This window comes from Corvus brachyrhynchos, unplaced genomic scaffold (genome assembly GCF_000691975.1).
Source record: "Corvus brachyrhynchos isolate BGI_N302 unplaced genomic scaffold, ASM69197v1 scaffold115, whole genome shotgun sequence".
Taxonomy (NCBI): Eukaryota; Metazoa; Chordata; class Aves; order Passeriformes; family Corvidae; genus Corvus; species Corvus brachyrhynchos.
This window is the reverse complement of record NW_008239553.1, coordinates 11,645,298-11,657,328: the sequence shown is the minus strand read 5'-3', so window position 1 is coordinate 11,657,328 and position 12,031 is coordinate 11,645,298. Positions and strand designations below refer to the sequence as shown.

At 47.2% G+C, this 12,031-nt stretch overlaps 1 long non-coding RNA gene across 1 annotated transcript; it reads right to left on the bottom strand.

The window, feature by feature from the left end:
- Positions 1-77: 77 nt before the first annotated feature.
- On the bottom strand, positions 78-659 carry LOC108448504. The gene is made up of 2 exons (XR_001864390.1): positions 354-659; positions 78-179 (listed from the first exon to the last, which is right to left on the bottom strand). It is a non-coding gene; the product is annotated as an uncharacterized LOC108448504 (long non-coding RNA).
- Between the last annotated feature and the right edge of the window lie 11,372 nt (positions 660-12,031).

Here is a 12,031-nt window from a genome sequence, read left to right as displayed (position 1 = left end):
TGGCTCCCCAACACAAATCCTTCCGGTTCCTAAAGGGAGCTCATCGCATCTCCCGGTGATTCACCGACGGTGTGTGCGGGTACGGGGGGGTTCGCCTTTGCATGTCAGTCCAAGTTGCCTCGCTCGCTACAAAACCTGTGCTCCCTTTTGCAGCTGTCAGGGAGAGCGGGGAGGTGCATCTGGAAAAGGGGGTGGGGGTGGAGGTAAAATGTTGATAAATCCACCAGCCTTGATCTTCAGCTCCGTGTGGTGGAGTTTGGGGAGGGAAGGGAGATCTGGCGAAGAGGGAGGAGGGCGAGGAGGATGGAGATGAATGGGGGTCGAGGGAGGGGGGAAGAGAAAATGGATTGTACCCCAGATTGCCACTGAATCTGCTGGGCTTCCCCCGCTCCCGCGCTCACACCATCGGGGCTCAGTGCAGGCTTCCCAGCATTACGGTGCACGGCAAAGCGCTGAGCCTGATTTCTGGGAGCCAGCGAGGTTTGCACAACTGCAGCAAGAAGCCAAATCAAAAAGCCAATCTGCGAGCCTCCAAACTCCACGTCACCTATCAGCTGGGAGCGAGCGCTGCAACAGAATTACAAGCCATGCATATTTATTCCTCCGAATCCAGGGGGGGATTTTCAGATCGTTTAAAGCGAGGCACGGTGAAACCAAGGCAAACCCTTTCCAAAATAAATAAGGGCAGAGCACGTCTTGCATGTAACACGCGCACACACACCTCTATGAGGTCTCCATCGGTATATATAGATAGAGATATACACTCACTGAGCGGGGATCACTCCTGTGCCATCCTAGTATATTGGCTTGACTTTGTGTATTTCAAGCAAGGAAGGGGAAGAACATGGTAGTCGAGCCTCAGAGAAGAAGATATTGATTGCTTATCTGAAATTTAAAGCATCTGCCAAACACTTCTGAGAGATTAAATAGAGGCAATATAATTACACAGCCAGAGTTGGTCCTGGTATCCATTTGAAGCTGCATGCTTTAGTCTGTGCTTGCAGAAACCACCCAGTTATTTTTTTAACCAAAGTCAAATAAGTTGTGAGACAGCAAGTCATTTTAAGGTAAAAATACACATTGCCTCCAAAGTTGCTATTTGACTTTGGCAGAAGACTACTAGGGGCTGGTTTCCAGGACCATGGAACAAAGCAGTACATTTATGCCTCACACAAGACACATCATGGTATTTGCACACATTTGCCTCCCCTTAGGTCCCCTCTGTTTTTGCCACAGCAGTTATGGGCAGACATGTGCCTCCAGGAGATTTACCTTCTGGCATAGCTTCTCACTTCTTTAGAGCCCAGGTACTACAAGGCAACAATCCCTGACACTGAGCTATCCTGCCAAAGAACGGTCTGTTTCATCCTCCAGAGAGAAGCTGTCCCCAGATCGTTTGTCCCCAGTGACTCCCCATACCCCCTGAGGTGAGGAAGGCCCAGAAGCTTTCTGGTGAGACCTGAGCACATGTGCAAGTGCAAACCATCCCTGTCAAAAGCAGCTGAATCAACTGCCATGAGAAATTCGAGCCTGAGTCCTACACTGGGCAAGAACTTTTACCTCAGCCAGGCACAGGCAGCAGACATACAAAGAGGGAAGAGGAAAGGGCAGAACACTTACTGGGAAGGTGACATGTAAGAAAGTTGAGCAGGCTTCATGCTGCCAGAAATTGGTAAGAAAAACTGCAAATGGGCTGTGGTCCCCTGCAGGACATCACAGACCACTAAGTCCCTAAAAGTCAGCTGGTACATTCTAGTTATGGCTTCATAACAGCTATGGCTCCATAATAAGAGCAGCCCCTGGCCCCACAACTCAGCACAGAAGGGATGCAGAGACCTGGCAGAGCAATTATGCATTCTGGTCAGGCTACTCACTGTTATTAGTTAGAGCAGGGCATGGAAGTGCAGGACAGACAGGCAGCAGGAGGAGGCCACAAGGGGACAGAGTTGCTGCAAATAAGTACAAGATGGAGGTACAAAAGATGGTGGCAGAACACCTTGTGGGTCCCAGACTCAGCCTTTTGTCTCCCCAAATGCCACCTGCCACTCCTGGTGTCCTCAAATGACCCAGCAAGGCAGCTTACCAGGTAGGAATGTGGTATGGGATGCACATGGGCCAGAAGACATGGCAAGATCCAACATATTCTGAAGTGCCTGACCTCAGGGCACTGGCCAGTCCTGCACAGGGCTGCAACCCTGAATGAGGCTCCTGTGTGATGTCAGGGAGGAGAAGGGCTTCCCAGTGCCTGGGGGAACACAGGCACATGTGCATTGTGGCCCATGGCATTAAAGTGCCCAGCAGTCTCAGTCAAGCTGCAGAATAACCCTTACTAACATCAGTACATAAAATCAACAGCACAGCATCAGTGGCTGATACCCAAGACTGTGTGGATGCAGGGACTCTGGCACCGGCCAGTGACATCCGATCTCCAGGTGGCCACCTCCAAACCTCACACCCCTGCCAGGGAGGACAGCCCCCAAGGGTGGCAGCTCTCCAGTCACCTCCAACACCAAGCAAAGGAAACCGCCCCAGGTGGCACAGGGAAACTCTCCCAGCCCACAGCTCATCATCAGGCAGTTCCAAACAACTGCTTGTGTTTAAGGCTCAGCAAGAGTGGGTCTGGAGCTCAGGAGCTGCAGTGCAAAATGCTCATCAGCAGGAGCAAGCCCTGGGGGCAATACACAAATTTACAGTTGACAATAACTTAAGACAGACAGAGCTCTTTATGGTACGCAGATGTTTCATTTCACCTCATCCTAGTACATAAAATCATGCCTAATACACTTAAGAAACGCTCCGAGCCATTTCCCTCTTTCCTTCCCTTCCATATGGGCCTCATCTTACATTGCTCAGCTCAGGCAGAAATTTTTCATTACAAGAGGGAGTATATGAAATTTTTTATCTCCTTAGTCTTAAAGGTGTGCTTGCAAAGTACTAACCTGAGATGAAAGCAACCAAACCATTTATATAAAAATACTATTTCAAATAACCCAAAACAACACAAAAAACCAACCACCTCTTGTTTATATTAGCTTTAACAATTAAAGTACAGGGAAATTCCTGGGCTGTTTAGCACAATCTCACTAAACAAGCATGGATATTAGTTTTTAATGACTGCCAAGATCACTCGATGTTTCAAGTGTTACCTCACCTAAGGACCAGAGCTAATGGTTTTAAACTTATGGAGGCCTGATTCAGACTAGGTATAAGAAACAAATTTTTTACAATGAGGGTGGTGAAATACTGGCCCAGGTTGCCCAGAGACATGGTAGGCACCCTATCCCTGAAAACATTGAAGGTCAGGTTGGACAGAGCTCTGAGCAACCTGATCTAGTTGAAGATGTCCTTGCTCATTGCGGAGGGCTGGAACTAGATGACCTTTAAAAGATACCTTCCAACTCAAAACTATTGTATGATTCTAACCCAAAACCACTGCAAGTCTACCAAATACTAGTATATTAAAAGAACACAGAGCAGGTAGAGTTAGAATGGACCACTGGAGGTCATCTGGTCCAACCTCCCTGCTCACACAGGTCCCCTAGAGCACATTATTCAGGGTTGAGGACAGATGGCTTTTTGGATATCTCCACAACTTCTCTGGGCAACTGTTCCAGTGATCGGTTACCCTGACAGTAAAGAAGTTCTTCATGAAAGTGTGGGGACTTTTCCCATGAACAATCAGGACCTTCATACTTCTCTCCAACCTGTCTCCAAGCTCCTGAGATTTGAAGCAGAACAAGAAATGGAGGCTTTGCTCCTCCTTTCCTTGGCCGCCTAAAACTAGAGATTTTCTTAACTTAATCCATAGCTTCAACATCCCATGACTTCAGCCTTCTGCTGGCAACCATGCTGATAATAAAGATGCTGACAGCAGAATGTAGTCAACAGCAGTGCTGTTGTTAAGGACAATGTGCATAACAGGCATTGACTTGCTCTGCCATGCCAACAGCATCTATTGACATAAAAACCTGCCAGTGTCCTACAAGTTCCAGAGAAAACTCTGGGCATGTGTTAGCTGAGTCTGAAAGGATCTATTCTTTCCCCTTCATTCATCAGCTATGCACTTAGCACATACAGATAAGAATTTCACACAGTTGCCATCCAAAATTTCAGGTGGATAGGGCCGTATTATTGTTTTATTGTGGCATACATGATGAGCTGTACGTTTGGCTCCTCCTTGGAAAATTTCTAGCTGAGAAAGGCCTTAGGAATTGCTCCCACTATTGCTGTCCTCCTGTAATCTTTCAGCCCTTGGCCTAATGACCCAAGAATGGCCACAAACACTATATTGTTCAAGGGCCCTTGTTCCTTGAATACAAGCAGACCGACTGCTCCTGACCTCAAGTTTGTACGAAAGGGCCTGGCACAGCCCCCTTCTCTCATTCAAGATTAGACCTTGGTGAACCTGTGTTATGTTTTGGGCTATTTTTCCATAGCTGTGCTTTTCCTCCCTCATCAGCTTTCATCAGGTGCCTGCTCACATTTGTGTCAGAAGGGATGAGATAATGTGACATTTTATTAGTATGATGCATTTTCAGAGCCTTGAAATGAAGTTTTAAATCTGAGAAAAAATTACTTTCTAGGCAAAAGAGGAAAGGAGCCACCATGTAGAAGGCAGCTTCAAGCCTATCCATGATTACCGAGCAAATGAACCCAGATCAAATGTAAAATTCTGTTCTTTTTTTCTTACATGAAAGCCTGTTTTGCAAACATGGTTAGAGCTCCAAAAGCCAAGCTGGGCTTTATACACATAACAGTGTGCAAATTCTTATTGAACAAGTCATGGGACACCTGGGACAGTCCATGCACTCTTCACAGCCCTTCCCATAACCGGGGGACAATTCCTCCACAGGTCCTAGCAGACAGGGGGCTTGCCACAGACGGATAAGGATTCTTTGTGTATCCTTTGTACACTGCTCAGAAAGGAGTAAAATATGGGTTTAATCTTTCTGACCCACAGGTGTGTCTGAGACAGCTGTAGGTTGCAATAAGATCCTCTAGTCTCATTGCAGAGCTTCCCAAGAGGTTAAGCCTGGGGTCAGAGGCCACCTTCCTCTGAGGTCTGGTTTATAAGGAGGGGCAATTCTTTGTGCAGTCATCTTCACTCTCACAAATGATTGCAGAGTAATGTAGAGACAAGCCCATATGGTGACTGATACCACAAACATGTCCTGGCCTCGGCTTGCCAAGGGTTTTCTTTGCAACTGAACATGGACCTAAAGAAACTTTAGGCAGCATTCAGACACCATGTAGAAACCCTCAAAAAATGAAAAAACCTAACAAAGGATAGCAACCAGTCCCTGGGAATTCAGGGCAAGTCAAACCCTTGAAAACTGATGAGAGTGACATCTTCCAAAGAATCTACCTGACAATGGAAAATGAGGGTACACCCCACAACCAGATTTTGATCGTGGTGGAATCCAGGACACATGTTAATTCCATTCCAAAGTTTTCCATTTTAGCATTGGCTTCAGAAACTGTTGATCCATGGATTGACCACTGCAGATTGCAGAGAAGTGGACATCTGTGGTGGAGCATACCCTCCGCTCAGGACAAACACCCAGGGGGGCTTGGTCTGGCAAGCCCATGTGTCCTGGGGCAGGAAACAGGACTCATTCAAAGGAGATTTTTTCAGCATTTTAACTGCCATCCATGGGTGTGGTCAGGGGAAGCTTCTCAGGTTGAGGAGCTCTGAGACTTTCCTTATCTTTGGTCTCTTGGCTTAAGAGCAACTCTATTACAAACTAGGTGATGTGTTTCTTAAGGGTTTTTATAAGAACAGCTATTTCCATGAAGGACCAATGGGACTCTGTGACTTACAGCATCAGGCTATGCGCCAGGACAAGGGGCACATTCAAAAAGGCCATTTCAACTGCAGTGACGTGTAATGAGCCACCAGCACCAACAGTGCCTGGGGTACACCCATTTTCTCAGTTGCAGAACAAGAACATGCAGCTCAGATGACAGCAGCGGATTGGATCTGCTCCTCCTCCACTCTCACTGAAGACCAAGGAACCTGGACTCAGAGGAAGAGGTTTGGAATGACAGAAGACAGCAACAAATATTAACATGGCAAGAAGCCTGTAAGCACATCAGCACATTCTGATGGGTTCTTGCACGTGTCTTACAAAGCGTGGAAGAGGATTTAGCGCACAAAGTTGTCAATTCATTTAACAGCTTCCCAAAATAATTTTGAATTCAAAAAAATCAATGGGAAAAGTTCATATTTCATTGATTTTGAAACCCAACAAAGACAAAAATCAATTGCACCACCACCACTCTGGTTTCCCTCTTAAACACTGGCACCAAGGTGGTTTTTTCTGCTTCTTGCACCACATGCTGGCTAATAGCATGAAAAGAAAAAAAAAAAAATCCATGTTTCTTAAACTAAGCCAGTGCTCCATGGAGCAGAGGATTCACAGCAACTCTAGAGCAGTAGCTGGTGCTTCAGCCATGCACTGCACACAGGCTGGCTTTCTTACATCTCTTTCAAACCCTTCCTTCTGCATCCCATGCCTTCATATTCTGGGTAAGCTACTCTCTGGCCAGTGAATTTGCTAACAGGTTAAAACTGTCCTGTAATGAAAAATGGTTGGGGCTATGTTACATTGTGGACACCATATCAGTAGCAGGAGCACGTCATCCCCTGTATTGGCCTCCTAAGGGTCTTCCACAGCAATTCAGACTCTCCTGCAGCCATCCTGTAGCTGCCCACCTTCACAAGCAGTGCCTGGCATGGGGTTGTGGGTGCTCAGCTCATGGCCAGCAAGTGCTGGTGTGGCTGAGGGTGCCCCTCCTCTAACCTCCCAACAGCTTCTGTCTGGTGGGCTGGCAAACAAGGCTTCACACTATGATTTGTCTTCACTTTGAGAGTGCAAAATGCTGGAGCTGAAGGTCCCCAGCTTCAGGGGATGTTACCAGATAGCACAGCTAAAGACCTTGATAGCACTGTCCAATGGGGATAACAATAAATGCTGGATAAAGATAGAATAAAATTTTACAATTCCCCTAAGGTCAATGTAATAATTTTCTTAACAAAACAGCTGAGACCTACTAAAAAAAAGTCTCCTATGGAGTAGTGTCTCTTCCTTTACAAATCTGGGACAAAGTGAAGAGTGCCAGATTGTCTCTTCCCCCTGAGCAGTTAGCAGAAATCCATGCTTCCCTCCAGGAGGATCTGATCCTGGTTTATAAAAATGGGGAGGGGGAGTGGGGGATGGGGTGTGGAAAAGAACTATAAAGTAAATTAAGATCAGCTGTTAATGAAAGTTAATAGTTTAATTAAAGGAGTGAGCAGCTTGTGCATGGAGAGACACATCCGTCTCTAGGATACACGTGGCTTCTGTCCAGATCTGGCAGGATCCAGGAAGCACATATGGGATGAGTGCTTCTGGTGCAAAGTCTGACCCCAGACTGCTCTGATGATGGTGGTAAGACAGAGACAGTTTCCCTGGGAAGAGGCCTGTCATCAGGACACCACACAAAGCCTGCCACCTCCCTCAGCACTGAAGACTTGACTTTAAATATCTAGTTGTGTTGCAAAATCATTTTTCTGATATGTGTCATGTTTTGGGATTAAGTGGATGATAAAACACTGGTTATCCCTTTAAATATTAATTTATTCAGGTTATCCTAAAAGTTGAATTTACAAGAATATTATCTCTTGTTTTAAAAAAAGTGCACAGCCACAAAAAGACTTTGGCACATGCAACATATACCTATCACAGAATGGGCCAGGTTGGAAGGGACCACAGTGGGTCGGTCTGGCCCAACCTCTCTGCTCAAGCAGGGTCATTCTAGAGCACCTATATACCCACCCTCAGAGCAGTCAAAAGAATTCAGATAGAAAGAAGTTAATTTGTTGAGGAGAAAGACACAGCTGTGTGCAAAGAACAGGGTGGTCTTTCATAGCCTGGGGTTTCTTTCTAGAGGGGTTTCTTCTACATACAGTGTGTATTTTGTCCTGTATGTTGTACAGAGTCCTACACTCAGTCTCTGCCCTCTCCTCTGCCCCATTCTACACTCTGTCTCCCAGCTACACGTACCTCTTGTCTTTGCTCCTCTCACCACACACCCTCTTTAAGCCCCTCTTTGTGTTGTTCCTGTGGGGATATGGGTTTAGCTGTTGCTCTTTGCCAACACTTCACATAAACTGCAAGCTTGGAGTAACTCTCCATGATAATTGATTTGTATCCCAGAATGTGCAGAAGCAGTTTTGCTCTGGAGATAACAAGGGGAATAACTTGGAATGGCAGAAGCACTTCAGCCTGGAGAGCCTTGGGCTGCCTATCTCTGGCTGTCAGTGTGCTCCTGGCAGAGGGAGGCTATGGCCATTTTGCACAGGCTCTGGTCTGTGTGGTTTCTCACATTCATTTTTGCACTGCTGACCATCTTGCAGCTACAGAGCAGTAGCTTCCAGAAATCCCAGTCACACAAGTTGCTCACAGCGTTGTTTACCAAATACACCAACCTCACCCCAAAGGTCAGGAGCAGAAACAAGGTAGGAAAACACACCTCATCTCCACATGCCACCAAGAGATTTGTCAGGGTTCACCACTGTACCAGCCACCTGAGCCACACACAACAGGAGTGACCCCACATCACTCAGCACAGCTGACAGCAGAGAAGACCCAGCTGGCAGCGCTTAAGGTCTCACAGTAGAGCCCTAACATACCATGTACTTCCCACAGACTGGGCATTCCAAGCCTCTCCTTCCACCTGCCTAATTGCTCACAACTGGGAAATTAGGATTTTGGAAACTGTTTCCTGGCTACCGAATTTCCCTGCGGTAGGCTAGCAAGTCCCAGAGCTATGAGAGGGTCAGACCTGCTGGTCCCAGCCCTGCCCAGGCTTACTCCAGGATCTTCAACAGTGCCAGGCAACTCCTCAAATGCAAGTGGGCATTAGTGATCTCCCAAAGCCACTGCAAGGGCTAATTGCTTGACCCTTGTTTGCAATGCTGTCCAGAAGATGAAGGCATGGTTCAGCACACTCATTATGTGGCTCATTCCAGAAGCAGTATTTACTGGGCAAGGGAAATGGCATCCCAGGAGTGGCAGCCTTACCAAGCAGCCTCCTTCCCCAGCATCATGCGGTTTTGCTCACACTGCAAGAACAGTAAACCCTGCAGTGCTTAGATTCCCTTTCAGTTGGTTCTGCTATAAACCACTGCATTCCCCTTTCAGCTGCTGTCCCTACTGCCATCATCTCACTGGTTTCAGCTGCAACTAGAAATGGACTGAGACCTCATTCTATATGGTTATACTCCCATGGTATTCTATTTAACATCTTCCTAGGGCCCCCTCAAGTACTTTCTTGAGAAGGAGAGTGTAGGGATGGCTCCATGTCCTACAGGGCACAGACAGCACTGCAACTGCTGCTGGGGAAAACGTCCCGCAGCTGCCGCAGCCATCCCTGGGTAAAAGACCAATGCTCCCCTCTTCTCCACTGGCTGGCAGAGCATTATCTCTTTGGCATCTCCCCTCTGCCCAACACTATCCCGTGGATCGCCATGCCTCCAGGCTTCCAAGGCTGCCACCTGTCACCTACTACCCTCAGAAGCCTGGCAGCAGCTCCCTGGCTCAAGTCTGTGACAAACCCACTGCTCCCAAGGGAGGTCAAGGCATAGCTTCCGCTTCCACATGCTGTAAGGATTTTAATCCCATCCCTGTAACAGCATGCAGGGACAAAAGCATGCAACAGAGCCATGAGGTGAGGCTTATTTCATCATGCCTTCAGAAAGGCAAAAACCAGAAAACACCTTTTATCTAGCCTCTGCATAGACAGGTTCCTCCTCATTTCTTTATTGGTGGTTTTACAGTTTTTTACTGCCTTGATGAGACAGAGCTGCTGCCATGTGGCAGGGACAGGCTGCAAGAGCAGCTCCCCTGTTGGATTTGTTTGGTAGGTATATTGTGATTTTAAGTCCTTTGTCAGTTTCCATGAACAATGAATGTGCATTCAAGAAAGGAAAAAAAAATAAAAGAGAAAAAAGATATTACTAGAAGGAGCAAAACCTCAATGAGTCCCATCACTTCCCCAGCTGCTGCTGTGTCTAATCATTTTCATAGTATATCAGGAGGTGTGAAGTCACCGATTAATTTTATGACAGAGGTTTTTTAATCACAGAAGGTGGGGATGTGAAACCTTCCTCTGAATGCACTGCAGCTGTGGGTTCATTCTCAGCTACCGAGTCTTCCCCCCGTACCCCGGGTGCCACTGGGGAATGATGAGACAGAGCTGTCCAAACCAGGTCACCAGTTTTCTTTGGCGAAAACAGGCAGATGAATGCCAGTCCTTGCTATTGAAACGTCTTAGGGTGCTTGAGATACTGCACAGGGGAAGTTCCCTGCACAGATTTCTCAACAGCACAAAGTAAATAAGACACATTCACATTTTCTCTGGCTCTTGCACCTCTCAGCAGCAGTGAGAGCAGAGCTCTGAGCCTGGGTGCTCCAGCTGTGGAGCATTAAGCACCCAGACTCAGCCTCCAGATATTGTCTGTATTGTCTGAGCATTCGCTGCTCTTGGCCAGGTCAAGGGTCCCCACATCTTGTGAGACCAGTTCAGAAAACAAACTCATGAACTTCAGACAGCTGGAGGACCTGCAGATAATCCATCCTGACCCATATCCACAGCTGCCAATGTGAGACCTCTCTGTCACCCTCTGCATTTACAGAGAAAAGTGCAACAAGTTTCCAACCAGCCTGGTGTTACTGCAGTGCGTGGAGGGCAGTGCAGGGAGCTTCAAGTCCTTGGAGTAAAGTACAGATGAGATCAAGCCAAATCCTGATCTTACAGAAATCAGCTGGAACTTTTTCACTGTGAGAAGGATAGTGCACACCACTCTATGAGAGCTGCTGAAGAGGCAGTGCAGAACAGTGAAGGGCAGAAAGCAAAGCGTGCTGCATCCAACACCTTTCAGGGAAATTCACCAAAGCAGAATGAAATTTGTACTCTGATCAGAATTTCACAGCCACCAGTCCCCTCATGGAGCACAACAGACCTTTAATAACAACTGCTTAGTTGATGCCTGCTACTGAAAGGCAAGATCACAGACAAAGAGGTCATTGGTTTGCTCCTGACCTTGAACTGGACTGGAAGTTATTGCAGTCCCACTAGCACTGCCTGACCCTCTCAACAAGAGTGCAACATGCATGGAGACTTCCTGACACAGCCTACATCCCCCTTGTATGCTGCAGATCTTCCTCCTTCACACACCAGCCTGGCACAAGGTCACCATCCTTCCTGGCATACACCCTGACAGTTTGTTGTTTAATAAACTTGGAGGGGAAGGGCACCAACCTGGGGCAGCAGCAATGAACCTGCTTCCCTGGCATGGAATGGTGTTAGCCAGCATCAGTGAAGTGACAGTCCCCCAGGGCACTTGCCTTACAAACAGGTGCAGGTACTGCTTGCTTTTCACCAGTGTCCAAACCAGACTGATCAGATCAGAACACTGGGACAGAGAGAAACCCTTGAGCCAGGATACAAAACTAAATCAAAGTTTTATGGGCTAGGATAAAAGGGGAAGTACTTCAAAGCCTGCAACCCATTAATTGTCCTTTCTGCTGTGGTTTTGCCTTCCCCCTTGTTTTAATATGATGGATCACTTGATAATGACAGGAGGTCGCTCTGACCGACATGTACACCCAGGATAAAGGGGAGCAGGAAATTGGATCTGAGGCTCTGTACTGTATTTCCATGAGTCCTGGAGCCACCAGAAAGAGACCCTTGGTCGGGTTGCTAATGCCGTCACATTCCCCACAGCTGCAGACATGCAGTCCTGTGTTCAATTTCCTGCCATCACTCCTTGTGTCTAATGCACAGCCAAAGAGCAGGAGTATGAAGTGTATCTGATTTAGAGACGTACACTCATCAGGCACAAGCTCTGGCTACAGTAGGAAATTGAACTCTTGATGAAAATGGCTTTCACCAGGGAGCCTCCTTGTCCTCTCCCAGCCTTCCCATTCTGTATTGTCTGGGGCTTAAGGTCACAACTATTGGCTCTTTCACCAAGAGAACTGCTTTA